General features: G+C 49.2%; 1 protein-coding gene across 1 annotated transcript in view; it reads left to right on the top strand.

Annotated features, from left to right (window-relative positions):
* The first annotated feature begins 7,092 nt into the window (after nucleotides 1-7,092).
* Nucleotides 7,093-18,335, top strand: part of GPRIN3 (GPRIN family member 3) — a 91,365-nt gene continuing 80,122 nt past the window's right edge. Inside the window, exon 1 of the mRNA XM_019488100.2 lies at nucleotides 7,093-7,353. The gene's annotated coding sequence lies outside the window, so the exon portion shown is untranslated. The remainder of the gene's footprint in view (nucleotides 7,354-18,335) is intronic.

The raw sequence follows: 18,335 nt of genomic DNA, 5'->3' as shown, positions 1-18,335 counted from the left end.
CTCTCAGCCTCTCCTCATAAGTCACATCCCCCAGTCCCCTCACCCTTTCCATTGCCTTGTAGAAGGAAATAAACTAAGGGTTCTGGATTGATGGGAGAGAAAAATTCAGCTAGGACAACAGAATGAGGGCAAATGGATGCTTCAGATTCTGTTGTGGAAAGTGAAGAACACCCCTATTTGGCTAGAAGTTTGTAGAGAGCATGGCTGAGTGAAAGGAAAAGATGTGGAAAAGATTTGGAGAGCTTTGGAGATTTGGGCAGTCCCTGCTGGCTGCAGCAGGGAGCTGGACCCGCACTCCATAATGCTAAGTAGGGGGCGGGGGAGGAGGGGCTGGTGGAGTGGGGAGAGGACCATGGGGAGGGCCCCAGCTAGGCCCCATCCCCTGCCTGCTTCTCCAGCCCCCCCCAGCTCCCGGTCCTTTAAAAAAAAGCCTGAATGCACTGGGTGCTGCCAGGTGGGGGGCCAATCCCTTCTGCCCCCCCACTGCCCCATGCTGTGTGGGGGGCTCTGCCATGTGTCGTCCAACCCCTGCCTGCTCTCGCAGCCTACCCCATGGCTGCCCTGCCTGCCCCAGCTCCCGGCCCTTTAAAAAAAACAACCCCCCCCTGCGGGCTCACTGGCTGCTGCAGAGGCCTCAGGGCTTCTGGGGGCTTGTGGCAGAGCCCCCACCCAGCATGGGGCAGTGTGGGCCAGTGGGGAAAGCCCCCTACTTGACAGGAGTCAGTGAGTCAGGTTTGTTTGGTATTTTTTTAAAGGGCCAGGAGCTAGGGCCAGGCGGGGCAGCCATGGTGGGGCTAGGAGAGTGGGCGGGGATCAGGGGACTCGTGGTAGAGTCCCCCACACAGCGTGGGGCAACAGGGGCAGTGGGGATCACTGCCCCCACCCCCGCCCCCACCTGGCAGTAGGTGGTGAGTGGGGGCTATTTTTTTCAAAGAGCCAGGAGCTGGGAGAGCAGGCACGGCAGCCATTGAGAGCAGGCAGGGAATGAGGCCGATTTGGAAATTTAGCTGATTCGGCAGTGGCCAAATCTCCAAATCAGATTCAGCTGAATCGATTCGGGACAGTGATTCGAATCACCAAATCGAATCACTGTCCCCCGAATTGGCTAAATCTGAATCTGAAGTGAATACTAGTCACTTCACACATGCCTAGCGAAAGGTAAAGACAAATGTAGTGTCAGGGTCTACCCAGATGTTATTAGCAAACATGCTAAATCAAGGCTATATAGGCCCTTTAAAAAAATCTAAACAGAGAACTTTGCAACTTCAAAAAGATGCAGTGGAAACTGCTTCAACTTTGTCCTCTGGACCTCTGAAAATTAGATGGGAACTCCTTGTTTGGGGGAGCAGTTAGGCCATCCTATTATGGCTCCATAAGTGTGAGTTCCAGATTTGCATCAGAAGCTGTCCCTAACATACCAAGGTTCAAATGGGTACTTGATTATTCAGGCTGGGGAGTCAGTCAGACAGATCCCATGCTGGTCAGATGACTCATCACTCCCATGTGGGCCACTGGAATGCCTTAACCACCCTAGCTTGATGAACCCTCTCCACTAGGGTGAACTACTGACCTCCTCTGTAGTTGCAAGATTTGCAAGTGCCTGGGGCTGTCTCTTTGTCAGGGATTGTACTTGTTAAAAAAGGAAACTGACTCATTCTGCTTTTCCTTTTCAACAGTAAGGAAAAGCTTATCTGAAGTAATGTTAGCAGCAGCAGGAGGAAGTCAAACACATGCTGTCTGGCAGCCTGATCCTTCACTCCTTACTCAGGCAAAACTCCCATTAAGAATAGGGCTAAGTTAGATTCCCTGAATATCTAAATAAATGGGCAGCATTTTCAAAAAAGCAAAGTAAATGGAAATGGCTTGTTACTAAGCTCCTTAGGAAGTAAAGCTGCCTTTCGCTAGGTACCCAACTGTGGATTTAGAAGCTGGGCTTTAGGTCAGCGATTCTTAACCAATGTGTTGTGGGATCCTTTTAAGGGTGTTTTGGGGATCCATGCAATATTAGCACTGTTAAGTGTGGAAACATTTACATGATTCACAAGATTCAAAGATAGACCCAGCACTCTTTCCTGCCTATGCAGGGGGTCAGACTCAATGATCTATTGAGGTCCCTTCCGACCCTAACATCTATGAATCTATGAATCTATGAATTTCAAACAGGCATCTAGAGTGTCAAAAACATTCTGCCCTATTGTTGTCTTCTTTAGGCTGTTTTGCAACAGAAAAAATGTTGTATTATTTTACCATAGTCAAGAAACAAGTGAAAGTTAAGAACTGACGTTTTCTGAGGGATCCCTTCAGTTTAACAAGGTTGAGAATCATGGATTTAGGTACTCAGCTTCGAAAACCTGGGTGAAATTTCCAAAACACCCAAGTGACTTAGGAACCTATATTTAATCAGCTTTCCATCAGTCACCAGTTCCTCAATCATCATTGGTCTTTTCAAGATTTTATCTCTTGTCCTTTAAACATATCTTCCTCTATGAAGTCATTTCCTTAGTGCTTGGATGTTTGGGAAATCAGAGTAATGCCTGTTTGCTTCTGGCACATGCGTAGAAGAATTGATAGTGATTATCAACAGTATATCTTGGATTTCACACTGTTAGTTAAATAGACTTCTGGAAGCCACATTCTCAAATAAATCCAGCTACATAAATATGTGCTAATGTTTATAGCTGCCGGTGGGATTATAAATAGAATATATAATAGTAGGGGGTGTATTAAGTGTTCCATTTTTATGATTCAAGGATGACCACTTGTGAGTAGGAGAGATTTTGAGTCAATATGATGCCTGAGGCATTCTCTGTAGTTTGCTGGATATAAGCCTTTTTTTCATTCCCAGTACAGACATTTCTATTAGCATGAATCAGAGAACCAAAGAACTGGAAGGGGCCTACAAGATCATCAAGTTTGGTCCCCTGCCATGGGCAGGAAGTTATTGGACTCAAATGAGCTCAACAAAGTGCTTGTCCAGCCTCATCTTAAACACCTCCAAAAATGGCGACTGTATTGCCTCTGATGGAAGTGTGTTCCAGATTCTGATAATCCTTATGGAAAAAAAGTTTGTTTCTTATGTCCAGCCTAAATTTTCCCTCTATTAGCTTGTGCCCATTGGTCCTCATCCTCCCTATCTGCGGTACCTATCTAAAGAGTTGCTCCCCTAGATTTGATGCTCACCCCTAACATACTTGTAGGCGGCTGTCAAGTCACCTCAGCCTTCTTCTACTCAGACGGAACAGGCCCAGTTCCCAAAGTCTCTCCTCATAGACAGAAATAACTTGTAGTCTCATCAGGCGAATCCAAATGAGTGTGTATGTGCAGTTTATGGTGCCTCAAAGCTGTTTGAGGTGCCACAAACCACACACGGCACACATGCACCCATTCATCACACTGCTAATGTGCAGTGTGGTGCCAAAAATTGACACTAGGAGAGCCCAGTGTCAAACAAAAAAACACATAAAAAACTGGTGTGGTACACGCAGCGTGTAATGCCAGAAATGGAGCCTAGCCATCCAGAGCCGGATTGGCACCACTGCTGCCCTAGGAGGCCCCCAGAGCCCCAGGCAAGGCTGCTGGGGCCAGCACAGGTGCTGGCCCCAGACTCTTCTACCCCACCCAGGATAATTTGGTATGCACCGGAGCACATTTGCAGGGGTGTGCCCTGGGGCACAAAGCAGCGGTGCAAATATGTGCTGCTGCTATTTGTGCCGCAGGAAACGCACGCCCCTGCCCATGTGCGCTCATCTGGACAGGCCCATCTAGTCCAGTGTTTTTTCACTCTTTTTCCACACCATAACTCCAGATAATAATAGAAACCTCCCTCACTGAGCAATAATGGATTTAGGATATTACTCCGATTTAGCATAAGGAAAGGGAGAGAGGTCATGAAAATTGGAGAATTGTGGGCTTAACTGCTTGACAGTGAGGTGGGTAGGAAGCTGGCTGCAGAAGTGGACCCAGAGAGTTCTAATGAACCGATCTGTGTTGTCCTGGTGAGGAGTGACCAGTAGGACTGTGCAAAACAGCTTCAAAATGAAACAAGGGTACTCGAAACATTTAGAAAGTTTCTAAATGTTTTGAGTTTCAAAGCGGGCTTATTTGGCTTCAGCGCTGCTCCCAGCTGGCAGCAGCAGCCTCCTGTCATCCAGCTCAGATCCAGGGGCCATGTCCCCCGGGAGGATTCTTGCACAGCCCCCAGCCATCCCAGGGGTGCAGGCCCCCAGATCTGTGCGCCAGATGACAGCATATTGTTGCTGCTGGCTGGGGCCAGTGGCAGCACCAGTCTTCTCAGTGCCTGGCACAGGCTGCGCCCAGTGCTAGTCCCAGCCAGCAGGAGCAGCCTCCTGTCATCCAGCAGGCAGATAGGGGGCCTGCCCACACCCCTAGGAGGGCTGCAGGGACTATGCTGGACTCCTCCCAGGGGTGTGGGCCCCCAATCTGCCTGCCGGATCACAGAAGGCTGGTTCTGCCTCCTGGGGCCAGCAGCAGCATCAGTCTTCCTGGCACTTGGCATAGGCTGGACCCAGCATCAGTTCCTGCCAGCAGCAGCAGCCTCCTGTCATCTGGCAGGCAGATGAGGGGCTTGCACCCCTGGGAGGAGTCCGGCACAGCCCCGCAGTCCTCCCGGGGGTGAGATCCCCCAGATCTGTGGGCTGGATGACAGGAGGCTGCTGCTGCCACGAAATGACAGGAGTTTTGCTTGTCAACACCTTGAGGCATAGTTTCCCAGAAACCTCTATGCCTATCTCCTTGAAATGTGGCAGGCTTCATGACCTCAAAAGGGGCTACCATCTCTGCAAGTTTCATCTGAATCAGGCAGGAAATGACAAAGTGTTAGGCATTTTCATGATTCCCCATTATAGCCTATGGGCGAAACGTTGAAACAACATTGAAACAGCGAAACAGTTTCGACGAAACGAAACAAAACAAAACAAAACAGTGTTTTCAAAATTAAATGAAACTTGAAATGAAACACTGTTCCGTTGAAATGAAAGTCGAAGTGGAACAGTGCTGTTTTGCATAGCCCTAGTGGCCAGAGATGTCCCTCAGTGGTCTGTGCTTGGTCCAGTGCTTTTCAACATCTTTATCAATGATTTGGATGTGGGGGTGAAGAGCTCACTGGCCACGTTCGCAGACAACACAAAGTTATGGGGGAGCGTGGTCATGCTTGAAAACAGGCTGCAGATACAGGTGGACCTAAACAGGCTGGCAAGTTGGGCAGATCAAAACCAGATCAAGTTCAACATTGAGAAGTGGAAAGTGCTCCATCTGGTGATGAACAATCCCCAACATGCCTACTGGCACAGCACCAAACTGACTAATACCGTGACTGAAAGGGACCTTGGGGTAATAATAGACTATAGTATGAACATGAGCCCGCAGTGCAATGCTATAGCCAGCCGGGCAAACTATACTCTGGCATACAACAACTGATGCATCTCAAGCAAAATGAAGGGAGTGATTCTTCCGCTTTACGCAGCATTGGTGAGACTGCAGCTGGAGTACTGTGTCCAGTTCTGGGTGTCGCACTTCAACAAGGATGTGGGAAATCTTGAGAGAGTCCAGCGAAGGGCCACCCATATGATCAGAGACTTGCAAGGCAAGCCACACAAGGAAAGGCTGAGGGACTTTGAACTCTTCAGCCTTAAAAAGAGAAGGCTGAAAGGGCACTACCACTATAACAGGGGAATGCATCAAGGGCTCGGCAAACAACTGTTTACTAGGGCACCCTTGGGGAAAACCAGGAGTAATGGCCACAAACTGCTGGAAGACCATTTCAGGCTTAACACTATGAAAAGCTTCTTCACAGTCAGGGTGTCCAGATTGTGGAACAGACTTCCTCCAGAGGTGGTGTGATCACCTACCCTGGAAATCTTCAAGAGGAGACTGGATGGCCACCTTGCTGGGGTTACCTGACCCCAGTTGTCTTTCCTGCCTTGTGCAGGGGACCTGATAATTTTGTGAGGTCCTTTGCAGCACCTTACAATCTATGAATCTATGATCTCTAATTTTCTCTGCCCCCTAGAAATATAGGATCACTTTCCGAGGTTTCAGTAAATAGATATAGATAAAATTCTGTTCTAGCAGGAAGAGGGGAAGAAATAAGAGATAGGAATTTTAAATAATTTTGATTTAAAAATAGAATCTGCTAGTTTGCCCACTACACAGGGCAGGGGGGGAGGTAGGTTGTGAATCTGTTTTTTATGGCTCACCACAGGCCAATTAGACAAGCTTTTCATTACGGGGATCAAATTTGTATACTGAAAAAAAGTCACTGCAGAAGTCCTTGCATTTGTACCCCCATTTACCACAACCCCAGATATGTGTGGCATAAGGATGCAAACAAATTGCTATTCAGATGCCTAAACAGCTATTTGCAGACAGCACTTTGCCAGCTGGCACATACGGAAGTAGTAAATGTGTGCAGATTTAATGGATGTTACTGGCGCAGGCCTTGGGCGTCCCATATACAAATGTCAGGCTGGCTCTGGAACATTATAAGCCAGAACCTTCCCCCCACCCCAAATAAAGATAACACCCCCACAACCATGCAACAGCTCATGCAAAGCAGCCCCAAAGTGCGCTGCCTGTGCACCCTCAGCAGCTCCAGGTTCACTGCAACTACATAGGAGATATTTCTTTCCAGTGAGAGAAAAGTCACTGGTCCCCAGCGCTCTGGGTTCTCTTGAACCAGGGGCCCCTGGCAGGAAAGTGCCTCGGGGCGGAGCGCTGGGGCCAGGAGGCAAGGGGAGGCAGCTCTGGCTAGGTGGCACCACCAAATACCTCCTTGTAAGGACAGGCCTCCTGGAAGATGGGTAGGAAGGGGGGAGAAAAGCAGCTCCCTTCACCCCCCCTCCTGCCCAAGGGGACAGGAGGGGGCTCATCGCCCGGCCCTGCGTGGGGAGAGGGGCTCAGTCACCTGCTGCAAGGAGGCAGAAGGGCACAAGCCGTCTCGCCAGGCTAAGAGGGGGCTCTGGCCGCGCTGCTGCCCCCGACAGACAGGCAGAGGGGAGGCGGCCGGGGACGCCAGGGGAGGAGCAGCCCGTGCCCGCGGCGCAAGTGCTTGCCTCAGGGGCCGGGGCCGGGGCCGGGGCTGGGGCGTGCGCGGTGGCGGTGGCGGAAGCGGCCGCATGGTGCCCTAGCCCCGGCTGGCAGCAGAGCCCGCCCCGCGCCGCCCCCCGCCGCCGCAGCAGCAGGAGACGCGGGCGGCAGCGGCAGCCCCGTCGGGTGCATCGCGCTGTGCTCGGCCCCCGGTCCTTCTCGCCTCGGCTCTGCCTGCAGCCGGCCCGGCGCCGCCCGCCATGAGCTCCCCTGCAAGGTCAGCGCTGCGGCAGCGGCCCCGGGCTCAAGGTGAGCGGCCCGGCCCGGCCCGGCCCGCGACGATGGGGCGCGGGAGGGGGTGTCCGTGTCCGCGTCAGTGTCCGTGTGTGTGCCCCTCTCTCTGTCCGGGTGTGTCCATGTGCGTGCATATGTGTGTGTCGGTGTCTGTGCGAGTATATCCGTGTATATCTATGTCTGTTGCTGTTTCTGTGTCTCTGTGTGTTGGTGTCTCTGCGTATGTCCCCGTGTGTGTGTGTGTCTCTGTGTGTCCGTCTTACTGTGTGTCCCTGTCTCTGTGTGTCTCTGTGTGTCCGTGTCTGCATGTGTCCATGCGTGTGTGTTGCCGTCTGTGTGTGTCGCTGTCTCTGCGGGGCCCCAGGTGATTGCTGTGCATTGCTCACTGGCTGGATGCAGCCCTGGAGGCAGCAAGCCACCCTCCCCTTTGCTCCAGTGCAGCACTGCTCAGGGTCCTGTCCCAAAGCAACGGGCACTGGTTTCTCAAGTCCCCCCACCCGGGCACTTTTGCCACTCTCCTGCTGGGGTCTGGGACTTGCTGAGGATGTAGTGGAGCGGGCAGGTGAGCCAGGTGCCTGGATCCACCACACACAGACACCGCCCCTGAGAGAGGGCAGTGGGCCCTGCTGCTGTTGCTGTCTTTGTGACTCTGAATGCCTGTCCAGGTCCTGTCTGCTGGCAGGGGCTGGTCTTGGCCAAGTAGGAGGACGGCATCTGATGAGGTGAACTTGGGTTTGCCAAAGCTTGTGCTCCCTCTGTTTCTCTCTCACTCATTTTGTTAGTTTGTCAAGGTATGCATTTATCCTGACTTCAAAGTAGAAGGAGGCATCCATAAGGAGCTGGGCCTCTCCGTCCACTTGGGCAATCCAGGGAAGGATAAATGTGGCGCTCATGCCTTCCCCAGATGAAACTCCCTGAAGTCATGGACGACTTCATTCCCTGTTTGTTTAGACAAGCAGGGAAAGGAGGGCAGAATTCTCTTTTCAGGCACTTCAGGGGGAGTTTTGCCTGAGTAAGGGTTGGCACAAGCCATCTGTTCTTTCCATTCACAATTTTTTTGTTTGGTTTTCAAACAATCATTGCTCTATAGTGAATCCAGGCAGATGGATCCATGTGAGTCGTGAAAAGATAATTGCTCGATTGTGTCTTAATCCCATCATGTTTTATTATTATTATTTGCTTCTGTGGTTTGCCTCTACCGACATTGTTACATTCTGGAAGGTATGGTCATCCCCCGTCTTCACCCGACAGCAAAATAAAACAGCGAAATAAAACAGAATGATTGGGTTTAATAAAAGCAGAAAGAGGAAAACAACGTGCAGTGTTTCCATCTGCAAAAGACGGGAGTTTGAATGGTAAGGCCAGTTTGTGGTTTTGTTGCAGTGTTGCTTTGCTTTCCAGCGGTGAAGAGTAATTACCATACCAACGGCACTGTCACACTGTATAAATACTTGCCCTGATACAGGTGAAGCAAAACAAAACAACTTTCCATGTGAGCTTTACCACAGAAGAGGCATTCTAGTAATGGTTTGTTTGGTTTTTTTAATTGCAAAATTATTAGGGCGTTTTGCCCAGATTCTTGTTTTTAAAGTAAAGGTTGGGTGAAATGAGAGAAGTATGTGGCCTCAAAAAGCCAGCCTAGAACAGGATAGAAAGAAGGCAGTGAGAAATTATTTTCTGTCCCTTCACTTTCCTTCCTCCCCGCTCCCAGCTATGTCTCTTGGGACATATTTATTCGTGAATGAAAATACATATGTTGAATTATTGCCATACTCTTGCCCTGGTATTTCTGAAATCAAAAGAGGTTCCCAAACTGCATGCTCAGTGGTGGTCCACTGAGAGTTGGCTGATCACATGATGTGTGTCCTCTCGGTTTCCAGCTGGTAAATTGCATTAAAAGAGACTAAAAACACGTAAATACTCTCCTAATGCTATTTTCCCTTGAAAGCCTGTACTGTAGTTGCCCAGTGGCTGTCATATAATTGCCAGTGGAAAGGGAGGTTTTGCTCATGAAGGAATCCAAAAGGTATCCAGGTATCCAGAAGATGCTATTGGTAATGAGAGGTGGTCCATCCCATAAAAAAATATTGAGAACCCTGGCTTTGAGCATTTTGACCCTTCCATACTTTCAAGTTCATATACATCTCTTGAGATCCTGCTTCTACTTCCACTGAAATCAGTGGTTATACGCCACTTGATTTCACTAGAGGTAAGACCACACTCAAAAAATACAAGTTGTCCATAAGTAAAGCTATATTTTTATCCCTCTTTTGTACATCTTCTGCCTTTCTTTCCTAAGATAAGAAATAATAATAATAATAAAGGAATAACAAACTTAACAAAGGATTTTACAGATCTTTTTAGGGTCATAAGAAATAGTTATGACAATATACTGTGAGCATACCAAAAGCCACAAAATGCTAGATTCTTATCAAGTTTAACAAATTGTAATTCAGCTTGATCCTACTGCTACGTCCTTAATGGTGTCAGTATCCCAACTAACTTTCTAACTTTTGGGGGGTGAGGGGGCATGTGTTACAGTCATACCTTTGACTGTACTATAAGGATTACTTTACACAGGCAGCCCTCTTAATCTAACGACAGTGATGAGGAATTTACCACACTTCTCAGTTAATTGGCAACGATTATTAATTGTCCTCATTATTAAAAATGTTTATCTTGCTATTTTTCTAACTCAGACTTTTCAAGCCACTGAGCTCAGAATAGCTTTGTCAGTCAGACTAAATAACCATTTAAGATTGGATATTTTCTCTCTGTGCAAGTTCTCAACCGTATCCTTGAAAACATATATAAATCAAGCTCCTTTAGTTTTTCACCAAAAGTAAAACTTTCCAAAATACAAATCATTGTGTAGTTCTTCCCAGCATCCTATACAACTTATTCATATGGTTTAAAGTGTGGACAACAGAACTGAATGCACTGCAGTAACATTTTCACTTACATCTTTTACAGAGTTGAGAACATTTTCCTGGTGCTGCTTAGCATTCCTGTGTTTGTGCACCCAATGATTGTTAAGTTTTGTTTGTTTGTTTTTGTAACACACTAGGTACCTCTACAGAGATATTTACTGCAGTGGGCTAAGTAGCTCTACAGTAAAGTGTCACTGTCTACATATGTGGTTCTGTTAGGCCAGAGTAAACTAATTAACTCTGCCATAGGATAGTACTGCCCAGCACAAGTACTGTCTCATGGCGGAGTTATTTATTCCACTGCAACACAGGTGTAGACACTGACCAGAGCTGGCTGGGGCATGAGGGTGCTCCAGTGCAGGGATGCCTGCCATTTAGACCTGTACTGGAGCAGCCTCCTGCCCCAGCCAGCCCCCTGTAGCATGTTAAACCAGAGTGGAGTAGCCCCAGGCTGGCAGACTGATCCTCACCCAGACCCCTGCAAGGTGGGGTTGCTCCGTTGTGGCTCAGCATGCTGCGGTCCCGGGTGCACGTGGAAACACTGTTCCTGGGAGCCTGGGAGTGTGTGTATGTGAACTGCACCAGAGCTTATTGTGTGGAATTAATTTCATGTGTTAGTGCACCCACTGAGAGTTAACATTCAGTTGATTGTCTATAAGGATCTCTAAATCATTTGCAGAGTGGGTCCTTTCCAGAATACAGTCTGCCATTCTGTAATGTGACTTGCATTTGTTCTTTTCTATTAAAACAATCTTTTTCTCCATATCTATTGGGGTCTTTATAATGGGGCACCAGCATTTCCTTCTCCAGAAGTCAGATGGAGTTTGCTAGTAATTTTTTTTTCAAAACCAGCAGTGTTCTTTTCTTTTTGTAGTATTTCTTTCATAAGAGATTTAATTCACCTGCAAGCTATGACTACAAATACTTTATCTGGAGATGAACCTGTACATGGATAATGTGGGCTGAGTATTGTCAATGTGCACAACAGAGCATTGGCTGCATAACTGATTTCATCCATATGTACCTAAGTGTTGATCTGGTTCTTACCTACCACAGAAGAGCTTTGTTCTTTTCATGCCAAGTGCTATAATTTCATGTTCGGTTCAGAGAAAATTTTTGTACAGGCAATCCCTGCTTAACGTGCTTAGTTGGTTCCAGAAAAACTAAGCGTTAAGTGGAACCACGCTAAGCAAATCCCATTTCCCCATAGAAACGAATGTAAGTAGAGTTTAATTGGTTAGTGCCTGCCCCGCCGTTGCCTCTCCCCACTCCCCTGGCCACCTGCCGGCTGTTACCAAATTTGTCCATTACTTTGGGGTGTGCTCATTTATTAGGGATAGTTTCTAGGGTCTTAGTGATTCTGTCAATGTGCTGCTTGTGTTACTATACGGAGCTGTATTTCTCCCTTCTGCAAGCCCTCACCCCCAGTGGAGCTAACTTGCAGGACTCAATCTCAATGGGACTGGGTTCCTCCAGTCACCAAATCAGTCATACACACAAACACACACACATTAACGTGACACGCCTGACCTGGCCAGGCTGATCAGCATGAACAGGCTGACACCCTCATATTCCAAGAATCAGTTCATAAGAGCAACAATAAAATGCAGTCAAACACAAGCACACAGGTAAACAGAATCCCTCTGAATCCGGCTGGGTGTCCAGCTGACACCCTCATGGGCCAGCATTCAGTTCATAAGGGCACGTCTGAGTCAAACTGGGTCAATCGGCCTGTACAAGCTGATCCCCTTATGTGTTTCAAACTCAGCACGTCCCAATCTTTGGCCTCTTGATGAGCAGACCCCACAATAATTTAGGCTTCACAGGAATCTTTAGCATAGGTAAAAGAAGCGTTGCTGCAGAGCACAGGAGGAAAAAGAAGCAGAGAAGGAAAAATATACCCAATTACTACCAGTTTGCCTATAAAAGTTATTTATTGCTAAGCATATGAAATATATAATAGTACTAGTAGTAATAGACATGCAAAAGAAAAACAAACACAAACAATGACAATACTACCCTGGTTTCACTAAGTATTTGGGGAAACTTAGCTCAAGCTTAACTGATACAGTTCAGGTTCAGAAGTTTATGCCTAGAAAGAAGAGAGAACGCTGGGAATCTCACCGAGTCCACGGTACCCAAGCTGCAAAGCTGACAGGCACAGTCCGTAGCACAATCCTTGAAGAGAGAGACGATCTGTTCTTCCAGCGTCCCAAGAACGACAGGGGATGGTGTCAGCACAGGAGTTTTCTTCTTCTTTCTTTCTCCCTTTTCTTTCCTGCTTCTTCTTTTTCTTTCTCTTTCTTCTTTTTTTTTTTAAGCACACACACTTACAGATTTTTATACCCTCAGTTCAGCTGCTTCGAAGCACCCTCAGTAATGTAAATCATTGCCTTTTCTATTAAGGGGTTATCTGGTTTGAACCATCTCAGGAAACTGATTGATAATCAGGAAACACTTAAGATAAGGGAGTAACCCAAATACTTGGGAGCCAGCTTGAGATTCCTATGAATGGCAGATATCCTGATGGGATATCTCATGGTTTCTTCAGGAACAATAGATAGCTTGCAGCATCAGGATTTTGGATTTTTACTTGTTGTGCACAAGCCTCAGCTTAGCATGACTTTTCCAGATTTTACTATAGTCTTTTAACAGACTTAAAGCAATTATTGGGGTGCTCATAACCTTTTGTGGAGAGGACTCCCACCAGTCGTCTCGGGAAAGATACGACAACACCTGGGATTAGGGCTCCAGCAGGCTGGATGCTGTGATGAACCCTTAACCATTGTTCAAATGTTGCCCGTACCCCCTCGGACTCGGTCTCTTGCCTCAGCATTCCCTAACCCGGCAACCGAGTTTTAGTCAATCAAGTTTAAATAGGCCTCCCATAGTGGGACCGGGGAATGTACGGCCCGAGATGCCTATTAAACTTAGAGCTGTGTGTGTGTGCCTGGGGGGAGAAAAGTCCTTAGCAAATCCAGATTAGAACTGGTCTGATAAATGCTGAGCTGGGTGTGTGTGAACATGGGTTGATTAACATTGGAAGCACAGATTCCCCATCATGCAGCGCTCTCCTGCTTCTCTGGTCCCAGAATTCACTGCAGACTCTGCTTCAGGCTTTCTGTTTTCCATCTCTCATGTAAATGAATGGTCATCTGGTTCCATCTCGGATGTAAATGAGACCTAGGGCAGTTGTTTCACTCTTATCACCCTTATCTGGAGAGTTTTAGGTGCGTCTCTCACTGCATCTTAATCAGTTTCGTTTATGTAGAGGAGGGGAGGGAGGGGGGGGGGGGAGTCCTTTGTGAGTCAGACAGACTGCATCCTGTACCAGGGTTGCCCAAGAATACAGAGCTGAGGCATAACACGGCACTACAGCCCCACATACCAGCCCGGGTCTGTGCTCCTGCCACCCTGCTCTGGGCCCCCCGCTGGTCCTGGCCCTGGGCACTGACACGGGTCCCACGCTCATGCCTGGCCCTCCCTTGCTGCTTCTCACTACTGCTTCTCTCCCCACCCCCTCACCTGCCCACCGGCCTCTCTGGCCCCACTTGCCAGCCCGGGCACTGGCACTACTGCTGCCCCGCTCTAGGCACTGGCCCCTGCTGCTGGGCACTGATGTGGACCCCGCGCTCCTGCCACCCTGCTCTGGGCCCTGGCCCCTCCTGGCCCTGGCCCTGGGCAGCAGCGCAGGCCCTGTACTACTTGCCTCTGTTGCCGCTGCTTCTCACTGTAGCAGTCGAGTGGTAGGCCAGGAAACGGCAGGTGGGTATTTTCCCCGTGATGGAGCAGAATTAGGCACAGAAACGTATCTATTAAACCAAGATTACTTTACTTACACTGTCAATGGACACAGCGTAGGCGAGGAGTTAACTTCAGTTACAGTTGCAAACCAAACAAGAGCTGTAGAAACCAGGGTGAGATGTCTGTAGACAATCCAACGAGCATGCAGGACACGGAGTACAACAATTCAACGAGCATGCAGGACACAGGGTACGTCGGGAAAGTTGATGACGGGGAGTCATTGGTGGTTGATCAGTCCGCCAAGTTCACTCCAAGATGGGCGCGGAGTTCTCCGACTTGGGCGGAAACTGCTCTAACTTTTATACGGCTAGCGAACCAATTGCTAGTCACCACATAGGAATAATTTAGAACCGGCCAATAATGGTGTGCGTATTTGCATAAGGATGGCAAGAACTTTTCTGCATCAGGGTTCTCCACCGTAGCGGAAAATTTCACCGAGCCGAAAAGCTTCATTGTGCTAGAAAATTCCACTGTGCCGAGGCACTTAACTACTGAGTTCTAACATGCCCCCTTGCCGACGGCACAGCTGGAATTGGAGCACATACACGTCGATTAAATCGTCATCATCTCTCTCGGGGGGTACATATGGTAAACGAGTATATACAAAAGTATACAGCGAAAAAAGTTCGTCCTCAATGGATCGAATTAAATAATAACCAATGCAAACACAAATACACATAAGTATATTAGTTATAAAAAGTTCAATTATGAGGACTTCGGTAGGTGTCATGGTGAAGTTACACGTCCGGCCCCCGCGTCTCCGGTACTCTTCTTCTCTGTCTCTCTCTCTCGGGGTTTCCCTCTGCCATGCACTTTGGGTTTCGGGCAAAAAACCGTAAAGAAAAATTCCTTAAAACAGTTAATTAACTTATACTACAGTGTTTGTATGGAACCGCGTGCGCGACGGGACAGCCAATTGGATTTTTCCGCTGCTTCCCACTTTCTTTAAAGCACACGATACAGGTGCTCGGACATGGCTCTACTCTGGACGATTCCCTCTCGCATGCTCACGGATGCGACCGACACAGAAATGGAATGACGATCCACACAATCTCACCCAATGTGAACCTCGGGCATTGCATGGTTTTGTCCGCGCTCAGCAAGATGAGAACATTGTGGATTCGTCATCTGGCTCTTTTGGATATTGGAAACCTAGTTCATATGCTAGTTGCCATTGGCCTGCGTCTCCCAGGATTTGTAGTTGCCGTTTAGTGAGCCTAGAATGGTGTAGGAGGGATCCAAACATGATCCTCTCCTCTGGCGTTCTTTGGGGCAACGGTTGCAATGTTCGTCGAAGGTCAGATTTGCGATGTCTTGCGCTCTGAGCCTCGATCGGGCATTCAGTGGGTCAATGTTCTAAATCACTGGAAGTTCCTGTGTCCGATTTTATAAGGGCCTGTAATCGCGGGAGTTGACGTAAGAGGTTACCCGCTGGTTGGCCAGCTAGTGGTTTGAGGAGAATCCGAAGGATGATGGCATTCCTTCCTCCATAAACTTCAACGCAGGCTTCCATGCCATTGAGAGTCACCGGAACAATTCCAGGATTTCGCAGGTGGCGGTGAGGCCACGGTCCTCTCTGCTGGGGCGGTGTTAGTCCCAGTGCGTGTGCTCTGGAGTTCCAGGAGCAGTATGAAATTCCTACTATTGCTAATAAAATTTGTTCTGCTCTGGCCTTCAATGGGTGACCGTTGTGCCATGCGTGGGATTTGTGGCTGACCTGGCCCGCAACAAGCGCTGGAAGTGGGATGGGCCAGTGAATGTTGCACGTCGCTATATCTATGTCGGTGGCGTGCCCCCCACTCCACGAGGCTTGCCGGGTCAGGAAGCTTGCCTCTTCCAAGTCTAGCAAGTCGGATCCAAACTCCACGACCAGGCATCCTAGCCACACGGCCAGAGTTTCTTCAGGCTTTATCTTTGATTCCTTGCATAACTCCTGTAACTCAGTCCAAGTACGAGCGCGATAGATGGTGGTGCGAACTGCACCCTGCGCATTGATTGCTCGGTTGACTATCGCTACAGGATGAGCTGTTGTCGAAGCTGTTGCTGTGTCTGGTGGGAGGGGCGGATGCAATCCTCCGCTCGATGCCCCCTCCCCGTGGTAAGGAGGTGGGGCCACCAGGAGTGATGTCACCTCAGTGGGCGGGGCTGCTGGGTGGATTTCCGCCGGTTCTTCTAAAGCTCCGCCCTTCTTTTCCGGGTTCTCTGGGTGGCTCACTCCTTCCTTGGCGCCATCTTGAAATGGCATCGACTCGGGGTTTTCTTTTACTGCCACCTCTTTAGCCACCTGAACGGCTGTGAGCAGTTGGGCTTCCAAATTCTCATTCTCCCGCAGCAAAGTTGTTATGGTGCGGAACATCACATTCAACATTCTCCCCTTGTTGCTCTTTGGGCCTGCCCTCTCAGTTGTGGCGCGTCCCTCCACCTCTAAATTTTCATGGAGCTCAGAAAGAAGCTCGCAGCACCTCAATCCAGACGCCAGAGCTGAGGGACTGAACCGGTCGATCGGCGTCGGTTCTCCACCCTCCCGCATGAGCCGCATACAGCGGGCGTACTCTTGGCTAAGAGTCGGGTCTACTGCGCCCGCCGGCATGACTCTGGTGAGGGATGCGGTACTTATTTCCTCGCAGGGCCTAAATAGGACCCGCTCGCTACCCATCACACACCCGAACGCTCCGGGGTGAAGATGTGCTTCCCATTGTTTCGAAGCTCCCTCTTCCCCCTTCAGTGAAAGGTAACCGCTGACGAGCCTTTCACCCATTCCGCCTGCCTGGTGATAGGTGATGTGTGCCCCTAGTTCCACGGCGTTTGTCATGTGGCGCCTTTCACTGCACCAGGGGCAGTTTCTAACTAATTCTAACTCCATCGCGTCTTCCCCAGATCCTGTTCGTGACGCCATGTAGCAGTCGAGTGGTAGGCCGGGAAACGGCAGGTGGGTATTTTCCCGCGATGGAGCAGAATTAGGCGCAGAAGCGTATCTATTAAACCAAGATTACTTTACTTACACTGTCGATGGACACAGCGTAGGCGAGGAGTTAACTTCCGTTACAGTTGCAAACCGAACGAGAGCTCTGGAAACCAGGGTGAGATGTCCGTAGACAATTCAACAAGCATGCAGGACACGGAATACAACAATTCAACGAGCATGCAGGACACGGGGTACATCGGGAAAGTCGATGACAGGAAGTCGTTGGTGGTTGATCAGTCCGCCAAGTTCACTCCAAGATGGGCGCGGAGTTCTCCGACTTGGGCGGAAACTGCTCTAACTTTTATACGGCTAGCGAACCAATTGCTAGTCACCACGTAGGAATAATTTAGAACCGGCCAATAATGGTGTGCGTATTTGCATAAGGATGGCAGGAACTTTTCTGCATCGGGGTTCTCCACCGTAGCGGAAAATTTCACCAAGCCGAAAAGCTTCATTGTGCTAGAAAATTCCACTGTGCCAAGGCACTTAACCACTGAGTTCTGACACTCACCACCCCCCTGCCTGCTCCAGCCCGGGCACCAGTGCTCATGCCACCCTGCTCTGAGTGCAGGCTTCCACCAGGCATGGCACGGACCCCACACACCAGCACAGGCCCCATGCTCCTGCCCCCACCCCAGGTGCGGGCCCCTGCCAGCCCTAGCCTTGGGCACCGCCTTGGACTGCTCCTCCCCTCTTTTGCAGCCACTTGTCTCCATCCCCACCCACTCTGGCACCATGTGCCAGCCTGGGCCCATGCTTCTGCTGTCCCACCTTGGGCCCTCATGCCTGCTCGCCCATTCACTGCCACTCACTCGCCTTCCCGTTGCTGCTGCCACTGCCGCCACTTCTCTGTGCCCGCCTGCCTGCAAAAACTCTGATTCCACTGAGCGCTATAGTAAGACTGGCTGAGCGCTCAGCAGAATCGGGTATCAATTCTAAATGAGCGCTATAGCGAAATAGCGCTAACTGAAACCTTGTTAAGCAGGGGTTGCCTGTATGTTATACTTTAATGATTAGTGGCCCATTGAATCTTAATAAGCAGAGAATCATTGCCTTTGTGTGCAATGTTTGTCTAAACAGGAATTTGTGATGCGGTAGTATCTGTCCAGCTGCAATGAGAACATCAGTCATCCCAACTACTAGGATTAAGGCAGTTCGAGTGTTCAGGGCAAATGAAGGAAGTGTATGTTGTGGATGTCTTGATTGTAGCTATTATCATTCTCCAGGCCAGTTCTGCTCAGGTCCACAATAGCTCTTGCAGTTTTTAAAGAGGTGAAAGGGAGCCAAATCTTGAACTC

This window comes from Alligator mississippiensis, chromosome 2 (genome assembly GCF_030867095.1).
Source record: "Alligator mississippiensis isolate rAllMis1 chromosome 2, rAllMis1, whole genome shotgun sequence".
Lineage (NCBI taxonomy): Eukaryota > Metazoa > Chordata > Crocodylia > Alligatoridae > Alligator > Alligator mississippiensis.
This window is presented reverse-complemented; position numbering and strand designations above follow the sequence as displayed.